Here is a 19,568-nt window from a genome sequence, read left to right on the forward strand (position 1 = left end):
TGTTGAAACACCTCCAATGCTCCCTCCATTTGATTAAAAAATATTAAATCTAAAGCCTTGACCATTGTCTGGCTGCAAACTACATGTCCTGGCTCATGGCCCACCACTGTCATGCATTCAAGTCCCTGGTCTCTAACAAACCCTACTCCCTATTTTTGTGATTTTGCATTGATTCCTCTGGTTTGAAAGAATCCAAAAAATAACTCTCCTACTCCCTACATGAGCTAAAAACCAGTTGAGAAATAGACTCTCAATGGGAGACATAAAAATGGAGATCCACATTTTAGATATAATGCTATAAAAGCTAGGATGGAGTATGTGGCTGATATGTGACTCTATGTCCCACACAGATCTCATTTTGAATTGTACTCCCATAATTCCCACATGTTATATATGGGAGGGACCGGTGGGGGATAGTTGAATCAGTCTTTCCCGTGCTGTTCTCATGATAGTGAATAAGTCTCACCAGATCTGATGGCTTTATAAGGTGAAGTTTTCCTGCACAAGCTCTCTTTGCCTGCTGCCATCCACATAAGATGTGACTTGCTCCTCCTTGCCTTCCACCATGTTTGTGAGGCTGCCCCAGCCACATGGAACTGTAAGTCCAATTAAACCTCTTTCTTTTGTAAATTGCCCAGTCTCAAATATGTCTTTATCAGCAGCATGAAAACGGACTAATACAGTGGCTAATTTGTGCAATAAAAAGGGTATACTGATACTCTCTACTATGCTACCTCCCATTCATACTCTAGTGAGATCTTGGGAAAGCCCAATGAAGGGAAAAACTTGGCTCTGAAAATTCAAACACTATCCGGGATCTCTGCCTCACACTGATAGAGAAAATAATGGAGATTTACATCCCAGTGCTTGGAATTTTGTAATAGACCAGCTCCATCAAACAGATAAACATGGACCAATGGGCGTCTCCTACTGGTCAGAGTGGGTGGAATAAGAAAGAAAATGGGCAAAAGACAAGGGCATTAGCTAAGGACCCTCCTGTTTAAAAAAAAAAAAACAGATTGATGGGGAGCAGGAAGTTCTCCAATCATTTCCCCTTTTTTTCCTCTTACCTTTTGGAATTAACATTAACCTTGAAGTATATCAACCAAGACTGTGACCCTCCTCTGCAAGGGAGGAGACCAGCTATTCATCAAAACAGTCCTATTCTCACCTTCATGGGCTGCTTCTTCAATACCACCTACTGCTTATTTGGTGTCCTCCTGTGACTACTGATAGGAAACATAAAATTGCTCCCAGACAGTACATTAATTAGATTAACTCCATATCTGCACTGTATCCAGGGCTGACAATTTTCTCCCTCTTCTATTTCCCGTCCCAAATTATCCCCAACTCTGCTGCCCAATATAGCTCACCAGAGGTTATGCAAGATGATTAAATGGCAATACTAATATATTTCACTAATAAATTTCTAACAACATAAAGATTCCCAAAATTTTCATATAAACTCCCTCACATTGTGAAATTCCCAGAAGAAATGGAGGTCCAAAGATTAAATTCTCTTGCAAGTTAAAGTCCAAATAATCTAATGTGCAAAAGCATTAATATCCTTAATTCTTTCTCCCCAAGTTATTATTCCACTTAGGCTCAGCTAAAGGGCTCAGGCTTAGATAGCTGGTGGAGTCTAAATTCCTTCAAACACTGCTGCCTTGGATTTTAGCACTACACCCATAAAATTTAGAAATCAAGCAAATCCCAGCCCTTAAAGAGATCATCTCAGACAAAACTGTTTCCTGAACACAATACTTAGTCTAGACTCACATTAATGTGGCCAAGGACCATGGCAGTGAATCAGTGGTACTATGGGAAGAAGGGTAGTCAGAGAGAAGGAAACAACTTCTTCCTGTTTGTTGGCTGCATATATATCTTTTGTGAATAGTATACATACCAGTTGGCATCTTCAAATCTTGTGCCCATTTTTAATTGGGGTGTTTTTCTTCTAATTATTGAGTTATATCTTCTGGATATAAGTCCCTTGTAAGATATAAGTATTAACAATATTTTCTACCAGTCTATGACTTGTCTTTTTATTTTCTTAATAGTATGTTTCAAAAACAGAAAGTCCAATTTATGAAATCTAAGTTATAATTTTTTCCATAATTTATATTTTGGTTTCCTTCCTAAGAAATCTTTAAGTCATAAAATTTTGTCTTATGCTTCCTTCTAGGAGATTTATAGTTTTGATTATTTTATTTAAGTTTATGATCCATTTTGAGTTATTATTATTATTATTATTGGAGATGGAGTCACACTCTGTCATCCAGGATGGAGTGCAGTGGCATGATCTCAGCTCACTGTAACCTCCTCCACTTGGGTTCAAGCGATTCTCCTGCCTCAACTTCCCAAGTAGCTGGGATTACAGGCACGTACCACCATGCCCAGCTAATTTTTGTATTTTTAGTAGTGACAGGGTTTCACCATGTTGACCAGGATGGTCTTGAACTCCTGACCTCAGGTGATCCGCCCACCTTGGCCTCTCAAAGTAGCTGGGATTACAGGTGTGAACCACCACACCTGACCTTGAGTTAATTTTTGAGTATGGTGTGAGGTAAGGGACAAAGTTTAATTTTTCCCAACAGATGTCCAATTATTACAGAGCTATTTGCATATAAACTCCCTCACATTGTGCAATTCCCAGAAGAAATTAAACTCTGCCCCTCAGCCCCCTGCTGAATTTTGCTGGTCCCTATCTTAAAAATCAATTGACTGTATATGTGGGATATGTCAATCTCTGTGTCTATCCTTATGCCAAAGTCACACTTTCTTGAATTACTATAGCTTTCTAGGAAGTCTTAAATCAGATCATATAAATCTACCAACTTTCCTTTTTTTTTTTTTAGTTTCATTTATTCTATTTCCTTTGCACTTTCATATAAATTTTAGAAGCATCTTGTGAATTTATACCAAAAATCCTGCTAGGTTTTGATTGGCATTTTATTGACTCGATTGTCATCTTCCAATTAATTAGCATGGTTTATATCTCTCAATTTATTCAAGTTCTCTCTAATTTCTCTTTTTGTAGTTTTCAGTGTTTTTATTTTAGTTTTCAGAACACAGGTCTTTCACATCTTTTGCTAATTTCATTCTACGTTTATAATATATTTCACTAATTTTATTTCACTTTAAATTGTTTTTTATTTATTTCCCAATTGTTTGCTTTGTTGTGGCATATAAACATGATATTGATGTTTGTATATTAACATTTTATTCTGTGACCTTGCTAAATCACTAGTTCTTAAAGCTTTTTATAGATTCCTTATGAATTCCTACATACACAATAATGTAGTCTTGGTATAAAGACAGATTTTTTTTCTTCGTTTCTAATCTGCATGTATTTTACTTATTTTTCTTGTGTTTTTGCACTAATGAGGACTGTCAGTACAATGTTGAAAAGAAGTGGTGATAGCAGACATCCTTACCTTCTTCCTGTGGTAGAAAGTATGGTGCTATCTGTAGGATTTTCTTAAATGGCCCTTATCAAATTGAAGAAGTACCTTTCTATTTCTAGTTTGCCAAGAGTTTGTCAAATGCTTTTTCTGTATATATGATGATCACATATTTTTCACCTTTATTTTATTAATATGGTGAAGCATGTTAATTTGATTTTTGGATGTTAAACCAACTCTGCATTCCTGGGACAAAATCAACTTGGTCACAATGCATTCTTCTTTTTATGTATTGCTGGATTAATTTGCTAGATTTTGTTAAGGATTTTTGTCACTATGTTCAAGAAAGATAGTCTAAAGTTTTTTCTTGTCATGTCTCTGTCCAGAGTAATACTGTCCTCATAAAATGAGAAGTGTTCTAACCTCCTCTAATTTTCTGAAAGAGTTTGTGTGGGATTGATGTTGTATCTTCCTTAAATGGTAGACTGCACCAGTCAAGACACATCTGGATACAGTTTTCATTTTGAAAAGTTTTTAATTACAAATTCAATGCTTTAAATATGAGGATATTTAGGTCTTCTTGAGTCACTTTTAGTAATTTGTCTTTCAAGGGATTTATCTATTTCATCTGTGTTACCAAATTTATTGCGATGATGTTTTTCATAATATACCAGTTAATTTTTGTATTTCTAGTAGTGATGAGGTTTCACCATGTTGGCCAGGCTGGTCTCAGCCTCCTGACCTCAGATGATCTGCCCACCTCAGCCTCCCGAAGTGCTGGGATTACAGGCATGAGCCACCGCGCCTGGCCATCGTTTTCATTTGTTTATTAATAAAATGCATCAACCTTTGATGATCAAAACTTAGCTTGGGCCCCTGAAACCTAAAGTCATAGCCACTGCTTATGACATTATTATTCTATTTGGTAAGAATTGAGGGCAAGTGATCTGGCACTGCCTCCTCAGACCTAGCACTAAGGTTTTGAAGCTAGACTCTCACACAGTAATGTTTTCTGGCACTAGAGAGCTGCATTATTCAAGGTCCTCTAGAGGGACAGGATTAATAGGACAGATGTATATAAAAAGGGGGGTTTATTAAGGAGTACTGACTCATACAATCACAAGGAGAAGTCCCACAATAGTCTGTCTGCAAGCTGAGGAGCAAGGAAGCCAGTCCAAGTCCTAAAACCTTGAAAGTAGGGAAGCGGACAGTGCAGCCTTCATTCTGTGGCCAAAGGCCTGAGAGCCCCTGGCAAACCACTGGTGTAGGTCCAAGAGTCAAAAAGCTGAAGAACTTCGAGTCCAATATTAGAGGGCAGGAAGCATTCAGCATGCGAGAAAGATGGAGGCCAGAAGACTTAGCCAGTCTAGTCCTCTCATGTTCCTCTGCCTGCTTTTATCCTAGTCGTGCTGGCAGCTATGGTTCCCATATTGAGGGTGGGTCTGCGTCTCCCATTTCAGTAACTCAAATACTAAACTCCTTTGGCATCACCCTCACAGACACACCTAGGAACAATACTTTGCAACCTTCAATCCAATCAAGTTGACACTCAATCAATATTAATCAATATTAATCAATATTAACTATCACGGGAGCTTCGTTGCTGTATTAGTTTCCTGTTGCTGCTGTAATAAATTACCATAAATTTGGCTAAAAACAACACAGATTTATTAACTTCTAGTTCTAGAAGGCAGAAGTCAGAAATAGGCCTCACTGGGCTAAAATCAAGGTGTCAGCAGAGCTGCATTTCTTCTGGAGGCTCCAGGTGTCAGTCCATTTCCTTGCTTTTTCTGACATTGTCTGCATTCCTTGCCTCATAGCCCCCTTTCAAACATCCCTCCAACTCCTGCTTTCATCGTGACATCTCCTTCATGACTCTCCTGCCTCCCTCTTTCCCTTGTAAGGACCCTTGTGATTACAACGGGCCCACTCAGATAATCCAGGTGAACTTCAAGATCCTTGACTTAATCACATCTGCAAAGTCCTTTTGCTGTGTAAGGTAACATACCCACAGGTTCCAGAGATTAGAATGTGGACCTCTGTAGGGCAGCATTATTTTACCTAAAACAGCTGTCTTTGTTATTTAACGTTCTGATCTTCCGCTGGAAGGCCTGCCTAAGAAACATGGTAAAAGCAACAAACACTGACTCACCTACTTGTTCCTAAAATGATGTAATTCTTACTTCAGTCTTACATGAAATATGCCAAGTTGCATCTGAGAAATTAAAGGTCAGGTGAAGCTCCCAGAATTTGCTAAGATCCTCCACCAAAGCTGCAAATGTGCAAAGACACCTGCCTCACAAACTCTAAGACTATATATACTTGCTCCAGTTAACTGTTCTGACAGAGTTGAAGAGCTCCCCTGGCCCAAGGTATTAAAACTTCCCAATCAAGGATCTCAACCTTCATGTATTGTTTTGCTCTAGAAGTGTCCCAATGGCTGTCGCCTGCCATTCAGTTTAAGAAGACTAAGTAATAATGGGTTAAAGACTGGGAACCTTACTCTAATAGAGCACCCTACTCATAAAATATAAGGAAAGTGAGATAATTATTATTATTTTTTTTTGAGATGGAGATTCGCTCTTTTTGCCCAGGCTGGAGTGCAATGGCATGATCTCGGCTCACTGCAACCTCTGCCTCCCGGGTTCAAGCGATTCTCCTGCCTCAGCCTCCCATGTAGCTGGGATTACAGGCCGCCTGCTACCACAGCCGGCTAATTTTTTGTATTTTTAGTACAGATGGGGTTTCACCATGTTGGCCAGGGTGGTCTCGATCTCTCGACCTCGTGATCCACCCACCTCAGCCTCCCAAAGTGGAGTGCAGTGGTCATTCTCAGCTCACTGTAACCTCCACCTCCTGGGTTCAAGCATTTCTCCTGCCTCAGCGTCCAGAGTAGCTGGGATTACAAGAGCCTGCGACCATATCAGACTAATTTTTGTATTTTTAGTAGAGATGGGGTTTCACCATGTTGGCCAGGCTGTTCTCAAACTCCTGACCTCAAGTGATCCACCATCCTCAGCCTCCCACAGTGCTAGGATTACAGGCGTGAGCCACCGTGCCCAGCCAATTATCCTTTCTTACTCTCCTCCACCTGAAATATCCCTCCAACATTTGTACATCCTGATAGTGCCCTATTTCCATCTGTCAAAGTCTTATTCACCTTTTAAGTTTTAATTCACATACAGCTTATTAATTAAAGATTCCTACCTCTCTTGTATCTCCCAGCCTGTCAATACAATATAACAATTTTCACTTGGCTTAGGTTCTTACTATGTTCAATATTGTCTCTTTTATCTCTATGAAATTATAGTTCCTTGAAGGCATTAATCAGGATTTGCACTGATTTTGCCAGACAAAGCAAAAAAAAATCTTTATTTCACAGTGATGGGGACCCATTGACACCAAGGGCAGGGCAGGCTTCTGGCTAAGCAAGGCAATCGGGTCTTTTCTTAACATGGGTTTAAACTGTACTGATGCTTTTATTCCCCGTGGCATCTAGTAGAGTGCCTTGCACACAGTAGGCTTATTTTTTCCCTAATAAATAAGAAAATGCTAGGTAAGAGTAAAGAAGAAAAGTTTATCATATGGAGGAAAGTTTATTTTGTGTTACTCTACAATGAGAATTAGAACCAAAGAGCAATATCACAAGGAAACGAGCTTCAGCTCAACATAATGAAGAGCTTTCCAACATTTGAATTTGTTCTAAAGCAGAATGAGTCCCCACGTGAGAGTGAGCTCTGACACTAACCGCACTCAAGCAAAAGCTGAAGGGCCCTTTTCCAGGATTTCTACAGAAACAATTCAGACATTGACTAGGAGGTTAGACTAGACTCCATGACATATACCTTTCCTTGCTCTCTGAATATTTATTGACAGTCACCTGTTGACCACCTAGACTCTTGATTGTCCTAGACTTATGTTGTCCATTTGTGTTTTATATATTTATTGCCTCAAGCCTGGTCTGCCCTGAACGGTGCATTGACTGGTCCCTAATTTTCTTCTTCCCATATATTTTTCAGTTACTCAGACCGACCAAGAATATTTCATCAACAGGTGAACTATAAGCAATCAGACATGAAGCAACAGCCATCAAGAAATAGTAAAGCAGAAGTAATTATGCCATGAGAAAACCTGTTACGCATTTTCACCTGGACGAGGAGCCCATCCTAAGCAGAGGCAGGCTCAAAGCTCAAGATGGGCCATACCACAATTGGTGGTTAGGTAAGCAGATTTTACCTGCTGGAGTTGCAGTGTCTGAGTAAAATATAGAGTCTGATAAGATTGAAGTAGGGCTCTGAGACTTTATTGACTGACAAAAAACACTTCTCTTACTCAGAATGCTAGGTGAAGGTTAGTACAGGCACATTCTTTCTTGAGTGGTGATGATGATAATTGCACAACTCTCAGGTCTTAGCCAAAACGGTGAGTAGTAGAGCTGCAAATAAACTAAAAGGATTTAGCAGAAGTGAAAGGATAGGGTCTGGGTCCCAGAACTCAGGGATCTAGTCCTCATTCCCATGAACGCTTTCATTGAAGCAACAGTTGTTGGCCAGAGCTTCTCATGTACGACAAGAACTTGGAGCATGAAGAGCGTTACAGAAGTGTCTCTTGTGTCAGGGGCAGAGTGGGGAGTTGGGAGAACATTGGTCTTGGAGAGCAGACAAGCCTGGAGGTGAAGCAAGTCTTGGAGAAGAGGGAGAAGATTCTCCCGCCATTGGCTCTCATCCACTTGCTGACCACCCAGAATCTTTCGCCTACTTCCCCCTTTATCCTCTTCACAGCCTCCCCCAGTGGGTAGAGGAAGATGGGAGATAAGAGAGGAGAGTGAATATTTAGGGACTGAATAAAAGGCACGTGAAGTCAGATTGGGTAGAATAAAGCAAGTGGAGAAAGAGATAAGCGAGAGTTTCTGTTCTGCTTCTGACACTGACTAGGAGTGTACACACAGGTAAATCATCACCCTTCTAGAAACTATCTGTGATGTTGGACTGAGGATACCTGGAGAGTCTGTGGTTGAGGGGCCTCTGTTCTGCTGAGCTTTATAAATACTTTTCCTTGTGATCAGATTTAATGTCTCAAACCTTGGCTTATTCACATACTGATTATTCCAGACAGCTGAAAATCTGGACAGTTGAATTTCTGCAACATTTTGCTTGAAATCCAGGATTCAACATAATTGTTTCTTTAGGGTGAGAGAGTGGAGTTAGAGAAGAGTGGGAAGGTATTCTGATTATTTTAAATTACTCCTTCAATCCTCATATACTAATAGGATTGACTCTCAAAACCCTGTTTGGGAACTGTTAGGTGGACCCAAGCTTCGACTGGAAGGCAGGCAATGGTTCCCATATTTCTCATGTTCATTCACTTGGGTTTCTTTATGTGAAAAGAAGAGTGCTTCCCAGAAATAGCCATTTTTGTTGACCGTTGCCAGGAAATAAATTCAGACACCATAGCATTTAACATATACCATGGGATGGAGGAAATTAGAAGATAGCCACCCTGATTTCCATTAGAGGGGAAACTCTGACTCAAAATAATTTAATTTAGGCTAGCCCACTTCCCATATAAATAAAGTGAAAAAGCACTAAATGTTAATGCCAACTTCTTCTAGGATTTTGGAAATCTTGCCAGATAAAGCAAAAAAAAAAAAAAAAAAACTTAAAACTTTATTTCACAGTGATGACAACTCAGTGATACCAGGGGTAGGGCAGGCTCCTGGCTGAGTGAGGCAGTTGAGTCTTTTCTCAACATGGGTTTAGACTGTACTGATGCTCAAGTATAGTTTGTTCTTCAGGGCCAGAGTGCTTACTTTGATTGACTCACTAGCAAAGAAACCAATGGGGCTGCAGCTCCTTTTGGTACAAGTAATGAAAAGGAAACTAGAATTGAAGGAATTGAGTTAACTATTACCCCCAGGACTAATGCCCACAGTCACCGTTTTCCTCCACCCCAGCACCTGCATTACTAAGAGTAATGAGCTTCAGCTGCCCAGTGGGCTGGAGTCTAAGCTCTGCTCATGACTGTCAGACTCAGACTTGGCATATGGCCCACTAGACTAACAACCTAAAAAATCTAGAAATGGGAACTTTCTCAAGAAGGGGTATGGAGTTTCAGAACAAGAGGCTTAGAGAAGAAGGTGGGGAATCCTAATATAGAAACCCAGGTTGGGAGTGGAAGGAAGGGTGCATAGCGGATTCTCCATCCACACCCCACCCAAAGCCTCTGTTTTGATGTGACTTTCTCATGAAACTCAAGGTGTAATATAGTAGATAATGTTATTTGCTAGAAATCGAATTCAGGGTAAGAAGTGTAATACTTCCCAGGATGGTCTAGTAAAATGATTGTGCACATTGGAAGTGTGAACGTGTGAGGAAGGTGGCAAGAAGATATTTAGAGGACGCCTTATGGTTAGGAGACTGCGGAAGGCTGAATAAGGCCCCCCAAAATAGATGCAGGTCCTGCAAATAATAGTATATGGCCAAAGGAACTTTGCACATATGATTAGTTAAGGATCTTGAAATGGAATTATCTTGGATTAGTTGATCAATGTAATCACAAATGCGCTTAGAAGAGGATAGCAGAGGGAGATTCAACTACAGAAAAGGAGAAAGCAATGTGACCATGGCAGCAGGGATAAGAGCAATGTGGCCAAATCCAAGGAATGTTGGCAGTCACGCCAATGTGGAAAAGAGAAAATGGATTCTTCCCTGGAGTCTCCAGAAGGACTGGCCCCGCCAACATTCTGACTTTAGCCCAGTAGAACTAATTTTAGACTTCTGGCCTTCAGAACTGTAAGAAAATAAATTTGTACTGTTTTAAGCCACCAAGTTTGGTAATTTGTTATAACAACCCTAGATAAACAATACAGGGATGATGTAAATGAGGAAGGGAGAGAGCATACTATTTTATCAGCTGCTTCAATTAGGAAAATGTGGAGAAGAGATAAAAGTGATGTTCAGACTGCTAAGATAAAGGAGAAGTCAAACAAGGAGGTGCTTTAGGAGAAGTCAAACAAGGAGGTGCTGTTTCATGGGCTACCTCCAGGTATGTAGAGGTATTGATAATGAGAAGAAAGGTTTTTTTAATGAAAATTTGCAGCTGGGCATAGTGACGTATGCCTGTAATCTCAGCACTCTGGGAGGCTGAGATGGGAGGATCACTTGAGGCCAGGAGTTCAAGACCAGCCTGTGCAACATAGCAAGACTCCATCTCTACAAAAGATTTCAAAAATTAACCAAGTATGGTGGCATATGTCTGTGGTCCTACCTACTCTGGAGGCTGAGGTGGGAGGATCACTTGAGCTCAGGAGTTCAAGACTGCAAGTGAGCTATGATCATGCCACTGCACTCCATCCTGTGCAACAGAGCAAGATCCTATCTCTATTTTAAAAATAAAAGAAAGAAAGAAAAAAATTTTTTGTTTTCCCATGCTTTTAAAATGAAACTCATACCCATTCTGGCATGTGCTCAAAAGACTAGGAAAAGATAGCCTTCTCAGTTAAAATGTATTTCTGATGGACCATCATTTCTTTGAATGGAACTCCAAGTAAACTCAGAGGTACCTGGATTTTATACAGGGATTTTGTGCTAATTTATGTGACATTTTGGAATTCAGCCTCAAGAGGGCATTTTCATCATGACTCCAAATAATTGGAAAAATGATGGAAAAAATGTCACATTTATTAAGCATCATCTGTAATTGTTTTGGATTATCACCATAAAACCATAAAGACAGAACAGAAATAGGCCATATTAAGGAGAAATCACATTTTAGAACTCAGTATTTTTGTCAAAAAAATCATATGCTATTATACTATTTATGAACACTGAAGATTAAAACTTCTCCCATATGAAGCTAGGACTTAGTTGTTAACCTGTCTCAATGGAGACTCTTTCTTAAGGAGAAAAGAGGTCAGTGGCACATATCCATGGTTTAGTTGAAGGCTTTGGCCAACTCCACCCCCAGAGACTAGGTTCCCAGTGAACCTGCCTGACCACAACCTCTAGCTTCTTGAAAATGAAAAAATATATAGCAAGCACTATGAAGGAGCCTAAAGGAGAAAGGATGACTTTTAGTCATGCTTAGGGCGTGTTCCTGAAATGAGACACAAGAATAGGTAGATTTGGAAAGACTAAAAAAGTGAGAGGATTGGTATTAGGAGTTATTGACAGATTTGATGACAGCCTGTCTCACTGCCTTAGAAATCTGGCAAGGCAGTAAAGAGTTAAGATTCATACATTGAATTCCTAAGCACTAATCAGCAAGGTAGAAGGAAATAAAACATGGCATGAAGTGAAAAACACCAAAGCATAGCTTGCCTTTTTGTGGTAAAGACTTGGAGAATTCACCATCTTTCTCGTTTTACTGAGAACACAGACCCTGGAGGAGGGGATTAAATGTTGATAGTAATACACTCATCCTCATGGAAAATTCCAAATTCCTCAGTTCCTCATTTTCATCAAACAAAGGTTAACAGCTAGGCTGAGTATAGTCTATCTTCTGTGGCGCCAAGAGAAATCTTATCCACCAAGCAAAAAGGAAAAAAATGGAGTGAGTTGGAAGTGAGAAGAGGACCTAGAGACACAAATAAAACGTGGTCCCCTCTTGTGACGAATGTGGACTTCGTGAAGAAAAAAACGGAACAAGGCAGAGAACATTAGTTGTCAGAATTCAAGCTGAGACTCCTACAGAAGGAGGTGAGACTGTGGGAAGACTTCAGGTCCCAGGGTCCTGATGTCGAATGGGGATGGAGCAAAAGGAGCCGGCCATATTTTGGTGCAATTCAGTCAGATTCTCCACAGAAATACACAGTAGTTTAAAAAATTAAGTGAAGAGGGCTAATGAAGGGATTGTTTCAAAAGTGTGGAAGGAGTCAAGAGATAAACAAGGAAGGATGAAGCACCAGGGAACTGTGGAAAACCCTTTATTTCCCCAAGGTTTGGAGGAGCAAAGGAGGTGTCTTAGTTTGAGCTCTTCTAGAAACAAGCACTGAGACAAGAATTCCAGGGTGAAAAGTTTACATGGCAGGTGAAGAAAACGCCAGTAGGAACACGGGAAAGTGAGACAGGGAAGGAACATCTACCAGTAACGTGCATCTAGCCAGTGATCGTGGTAGGCAATGGAACTTATCACCACAGCACACTGTGGGAGGTGGTGCAAAGCATAAGCCATAGGATCATCCACCCTAGCCCAAAGATCCACTGTGGTCCTGAGCAGGCCCAGGCACGGTATGGAGAGCATCCTCAAGGAGGAATGACCCAGCCTGGAGTGTTGGAGCCCAAACAAGGTGAAAAGGGAATCCACGGTATGGGAGAGCCCAGCATGGGGAGACACAGCGCCACCTGGGCAAAGTGGGTAACAGGAACAGGCAGTCTGGAATGAGAAGTCAGAGCAGAGGCAGAGAGAGGAGGGAACCACGTGGGGAAGGAGTGAGGAAGAAGATGGGAGGTGAGTTTCATACTAGGGGATTGATCAAATAATGAATGTAGTAAGGATCTAAGAGTGAGGTTTCTCACTGTCAGAAGAAGGATAAATAAAATAAAGGGATAAGTCTAGAATGAATCACCATGTAGTGTTGTATCGGAATTAATGGCTTGGGTGTGAACTCATGGATTTCTAGGTAGGATAAACAAATATATAGGCAGACTAATGTGTATGTGGATGCATATATATATACATTTACATCTACTTATACATATTATATAAATATATATTTGTATTCACACATACACATATATTCACACACATTTATGTCTACATTTATATTTATACACATATTTATCTATTTATCTGGATAGATATCTATCCCTAGCTCTGTCCACTCATGGGACCTAGGAGCAATGAGATTCCAATAGCAATGAGCAGAACTAATGCCTAGGTCTTGGCTTCTCAAACCATCTCTCAAAGAAACCAGGGCTCTTGGAGAAGCAGCTGATTCCAGCACTGGGACAGTGAAAGCTCAACTGAGGATGGACTAGCTCATTCTGCCAGAAAGCAAGAGTGCGGAAAGAACATTGGGGACATGGTGGAAGAACACAAGACCCAGCTAGAATGGGCTCCTGCTGGCCAAGAATGGGGCAATTTCAGTATCAAAACAGAATAATGATAGTAACAAATTTTTATCTGTTGAATAAAGTAGGATGCCATGATGCCATACAGATATAAATGAACAAATAAATAAAATTTTTCACAAGGAACAGAAGATTTACAAAGTTTCAAAGTATTTTCTCATAAAATCTTTATTAGGCCGGGTGCGGTGGCTCACGCCTGTAATCTCAGCACTTTGGGAGGCCGAGGCAGGCGGATCACGAGGTCAGGAGATCGAGACCATCCTGGCTAACACAGTGAAACCCCATCTCTACTAAAAATACAAAAAATTAGCCGGGCGAGGTGGCAGGCGCCTGTAGTCCCAGCTACTCGGGAGGCTGAGGCAGGAGAATGGCGTGAACCCTGGGGGGCGGAGCCTGCAGTGAGCCGAGATCGCACCACTGCACTCCAGCCTGGGTGAAAGAGCGAGACTCCGTCTCAAAAAAAAAAAAAAAAAAAAACTTTATTAAAATATAAAGCAGACAAGAGTTACTTTGTGGTGGAGAAGGTTGACACACACCACCTTAGTCAAGTGATGACAATGAACATTATCAGTAATGTAACAAATCAAAACTGTGAGCTGCCTGCAATTAAAAGAGTGCAATGTCACTTCTGTGTTATTTCTGCCAAAGACGAAGAACCTGATTTTAATCATAAAGAAACATCAGACTGACCCAAACAAGGGATGTTCTACAAAACAACTGCTTCTAATCTTCAAAAGTGTCAAGGCCATGAAGTCTAGACTGAGAAACTGTCCAGACTGGACACTACAGAAACATATTGTCAGGCCTCTGAGCCCAAGCTAAGCCATCATATCTCCTGCAACCTGCATGTACACATCCACATGGCCGGTTCCTGCCTTAACTGATGACATGGTCTTGTGAAATTCCTTCTCCTGGCTCATCCTGGCTCAAAAGCTCCCCTACTGAACACCTTGTGACCCCTACTCTGCCTGCCAGAGAACAACCCCCCTTTGACTGTAATTTTCCTTTACCTACCCAAATCCTATAAAATGGCCCCACCCCTATCTCCCTTTGCTGACTCTCTTTTTGGACTCAGCCCACCTGCACCCAGGTGAAATAAACAGCTTTATTGCTCACACAAAGCCTGTTTGGTGGTCTCTTCACATGGACACGCATGAAAGTTGGTGTCGTGACTCGGATTGGGGGACCTCCCTTGGGAGATCAATCCCCTGTCCTCCTGTTCTTTGCTCCATGAGAAAGATCCACCTATGACCTCAGGTCCTCAGACCCACCAGCCCAAGAAACATCTCACCAATTTCAAATCCGGTAAGCGGCCTCTTTTTACTCTCTTCTCCAACCTCCCTCACTATCCCTCAACCTCTTTCTCCTTTCAGTCTTGGCGCCACACTTCAATCTCTCCCTTCTTTTAATTTCAATTCCTTTCATTTTCTGGTAAAGACAAAGGAGACATGTTTTATCTGTGGACCCAAAACTCTGGTGTCGGTCACGGACTGGGAAGGCAGCCTTCCCTTGGTGTTTAATCATTGCAGGGATGCCTCTCTGATTATTCACCCATGTTTCAGAGGTGTCAGACCACGCAGGGACGCCTGCCTTGGTCCTTCACCTTTAGCAGCAAGTCCCGCTTTTCTGGGGGAGGGGAAAGTACCCCAACCCCTTCTCTCCATGTCTCTACCCCTTCTCCACCTTTCTGGGGGGAAAGAAACCCCCAACCCCTTCTCCTTCACCCTTAGTGGCAAGTCCCACTTTTCTAGGGGAGGAACAAGTACCCCAACCTCGTATCTCTGTGCCCCAATCCCTTATTTCCACGCCCTGACTCCTTATATCTCTGTGCCCTGATCCCTTATTTCTGTGCCCCAACCTCTTATATCTCTGCACCCCAATCCCTTATTTCCATGCCCCGACCTCGTATCTCTGTGCCCCGACCCCTTTCCCACTTTTCTGGAGGGTAAGAACCCCTGAACCCCTTCCCTCTGTGTCTCTACTCTCTCTTTTCTCTGGGCTTGCCTCCTTCACTATGGGCAAACTTCCACCCTCCATTCCTCCTTCTTCTCCCTTAGCCTGTGTTCTTAAGAACTTAAAACCTCTTCAACTCTCACCTGACCTAAAATCTAAGCATCTTATTTTCTTCTGCAATGCCGCTTGACCCCAATACAAACTCGAAAGTAGTTCCAAATAGCCAGAAAATGGCACTTTCAATTTTTCCATCCTGCAAGATCTACATAACTCTTGTCGTAAAATAGGCAAATGTTCTGAGGTGCCTGACATCCAGGCATTCTTTTACACATCGGTCCCTTCCTAGTCTCTGTGCCCAGTGCAACTCGTCCCAAATCTTCCTTCTTTCCCTCCCACCTGTCCCTTCAGTCCCAACCCCAAGCGTCGCTGAGTCTTTCTAATCTTCCTTTTCTACAGACCTATCTGACCTCTCCCCTCCTCGCCAGGCTGAGCTAGGTCTCAATTCTTCCTCAGCCTCTGCTCCTCCACCCTATAATCCTTTTATCACCTCCCCTCCTCACACCTGGTCCGGCTTACAGTTTCATTCCGTGTCTAGCCCTCCCCCACCTGCCCAGCAATTTACTCTTAAAAAGGTGGCTGAAGCTAAAGGCATAGTCAAGGTTAATGCTCCTTTTTCTTTATCAGACCTCTCCCAAATCAGTGAGTGTTTAGGCTCTTTCATCAAATATGAAAAACCCAGCCCAGTTCATGACTCATTTGGCAGCAACCCTAAGACACTTTACAGCCCTAGACCCTAAAAGGTCAAAAGGCTGTCTTATTCTCGAAATACATTTTATTACCCAATCTGCTCCTGACATTAAATAAAACTCCAAAAATTAAATTCCAGCCCCCAAACCCCACAACAGGATTTAATTAACCTCCCCTTCAAGGTGTACAATAATAGAAAAAAGTTGCAATTCCTTGCCTCCATTGTGAGACAAACCCCAGCCGCATCTCCAGCACACAAGAACTTCCAAACACCTGAACCGCAGCGGCCAGGCATTCCTCCAGAACCTCCCCCCCCACCCTGCCAGGAGCTTGCTACAAGTGCCAGAAATTTGGCCACCAGGCCAAGGAATGCCTGTAGCCCAGTATTCCTCCTAAGCTGCATCCCATCTGTACAAGACCCCACTGGAAATCGGACTGTCCAACTCACCTGGCAGCCACTCCCAGAGCCCCTGGAACTCTGGCCCAAGGCTCTCTGACTCCTTCCCAGATCTTCTTGGCTTAGCAGCTGAAGACTGACGCTGCCCGATTGCCTCGGAAGCCCCCTAGACCATCACGGACGCCGAGCTTCAGGTAACTCTCACAGTGGAAGCTTACGTAAGTCCGTCCCCTTCTTAATCAATACAGAGACTACCCACTCCACCTTACCTTATTTTCAAGGGCCTGGTTTTCCCTTGCCTCCATAACTGTTGTGGCTATTGACAGCCAGGCTTCTAAGCCTCTTAAAACTCCCCAACTCTTGTGCCAACTTAGACAATACTCTTTTAAGCACTCCTTTTAGTTATCCCCACCTGCCCAGTTCCCTTATTAGGCCGAGACACTTTAACTAAATTATCTGCTTCCCTGACTATTCCTGGATTACAGCTACATCTCATTGCTGCCCTTCTTCCCAATCCAAAGCCTCCTTTGCATCCTCCTCTTATATTCCCCACCATAACCCACAAGTATAAGATACCTCTACTCCCTCCTTGGCGACCGATCATGCACCCCTTACCATCTCATTAAAACCTAATCACCCTTACCCCACTCAATGCCAATATCCCATCCCACAGCATGCTTTGAAAGGATTAAAGCCTGCTATCACTCACCTGCTACAGCATGGCCTTTTAAAGCCTATAAACTCTCCTTACAATTCCCCCATTTTACCTGTCCTAAAACCAGACAAGCCTTACAAGTTAGTTCAGGATCTATGCCTTATCAACCAAATTGTTTTGCCTATCCACCCCATGGTGCCAAACCCATATACTCTCCTATCCTCAATACCTCCCTCCACAATCCATTATTCTGTTCTGGATCTCCAACATGCTTTCTTTACTATTCCTTTGTGCCCATCATCCCAGCCTCTCTTCGCTTTCACTTGGACTGACCCTGACACCCATCAGTCTCAGCAAATTACTTGGGCTGTACCGCCACAAAGCTTCACAGACAGCCCCCATTACTTCAGTCAAGCCCAAATTTCTTCCTCATCTGTTACCTATCTCGGCATAATTCTCATAAAAACACACGTGCTCTCCCTGTTGATCGTGTCCGATTAATCTCCCAAACCTCAATCCCTTACAAAACAACAACTCCTTTCCTTCCTAGGCATGATTAGTGCAGTCAGAATTCTTACACAAGAGCCAGGACGGCACCCTGTAGCCTTTCTGTCCAAACAACTTGACCTTACTGTTTTAGCCTAGCCCTCATGTCTCCGTGTAGCGGCTGCTGCCACCCTAATAATTTTAGAGTCCCTCAAAATCACAAACTATGCTCAACTTACTCTCTACATTTCTCATAACTTCCAAAATCTATTTTCTTCCTCATACCTGACGCATATACTTTCTGTGCCCCGGCTCCTTCAGCTGTACTCACTCTTTGTTAAGTCCCACAATTACCATTGTTCCTGGCCCGGACTTCAATCTGGCCTCCCACATTATTCCTGATACCACACCTGACCTCCATGACTATATCTCTTTGATCCACCTGACATTCACCCCATTTCCCCACATTTCCTTCTTCCCTGTTTCTCACCCTGATCACACTTAGTTTATTGATGGCAGTTCCACCAGGCCTAATCGCCACACACCAGCAAAGGCAGGCTATGCTACATTACAAGCCACTAGCCCGCCTCTTAGAACCTCTCATTTCCTTTCCGTCGTGGAAATCTGTCCTCAAGGAAATAACTTCTCAGTGTTCCATCTGCTATTCTACTACTCCTCAGGGATTATTCAGGCCCCCTCCCTTCCCTACACATCAAGCTTGAAGATTTGCCCCCACCCAGGACTGGCAAATTAGCTTTACTCAACGTGCCCCAAGCCAGATAACTAAAATACCTCTTAGTCTAGGTAGTCACTTTCACTGGATAGGTAGAGGCCTTTCCTACAGGGTCTGAGAAGGCCACCGCAGTCATTTCTTCCCTTCAGTCAGACATAATTCCTCAGTTTAGCCTTCCCACCTCTATACAGTCTGATAACGGACCAGCCTTTATTAGCCAAATCAGCCAAGCAGTTTTTCAGGCTCTTGGTGTTCAGTGAAACCTTTATATCCCCTACAGTCCTCAGTCTTCAGGAAAAGTAGAACAGACTAATGGTCTTTTAAAAACACACCTCACCAAGCTCAGCCACCAACTTAAAAAGGACTGGACAATACTTTTACCACTTTCCCTTCTCAGAAGTCAGACCTGTCCTCAGAATGCTACAGGGTACAGCCCATTTGAGCTCCTGTATAGATGCTCCTTTTTATTAGGCCCCAGTCTCATTCCAGACACCAGACTAACTTACACTGTGCCCCAAAAAAACTTGTCACCCCTACTATCTTCTGTCTAGTCATACTCCTATTCACCGTTCTCAACTAGTCATACATGCCCTGCTCTTGTTTACACTGCCGGTTTACACTGTTTCTCCAAGCCATCACAGCTGATATCTCCTGGTGCTATCCCCAAACTGCCACTCTTAACTCTTGAAGTAAATAAGTAATCTTTACTGGCAAGGCTATGCTGAATCTCCTTAGGTACTCTCTAATTAGATGTCCTAGGTCCTCCCAATTCTTAGACCTTTAATACCTGTTTTTCTCCTCTTACTCTGTTTAGTTTTTCAATTCATACAAAAGCGTATCCAGGCCATCACCAGTAATTCTAAATGACAAATGTTTCTTCTAACAGTCCCACAATATCACCCCTTACCACAAAATCTTCCTTCAGCTTAATCTCTCCCACTCTAGGTTCCCACGCCGCCCCTAATCCCTCCCGAAGCAGCCCTGAGAAACATCGCCCATCATCTCTCCATACCACCCCCCAAAATTTTCACCGTCCCAATACTTTACCACTATTTCATTTTATTTTTCTTATTAATATAAGAAGACAGGAATGTCAGGCCTCTGAACCCAAGCTAAGCCATCA

The sequence above is a fragment of the Hylobates moloch genome, unplaced genomic scaffold, assembly GCF_009828535.3.
Source record: "Hylobates moloch isolate HMO894 unplaced genomic scaffold, HMol_V3 SCAFFOLD_1, whole genome shotgun sequence".
Taxonomy (NCBI): Eukaryota; Metazoa; Chordata; class Mammalia; order Primates; family Hylobatidae; genus Hylobates; species Hylobates moloch.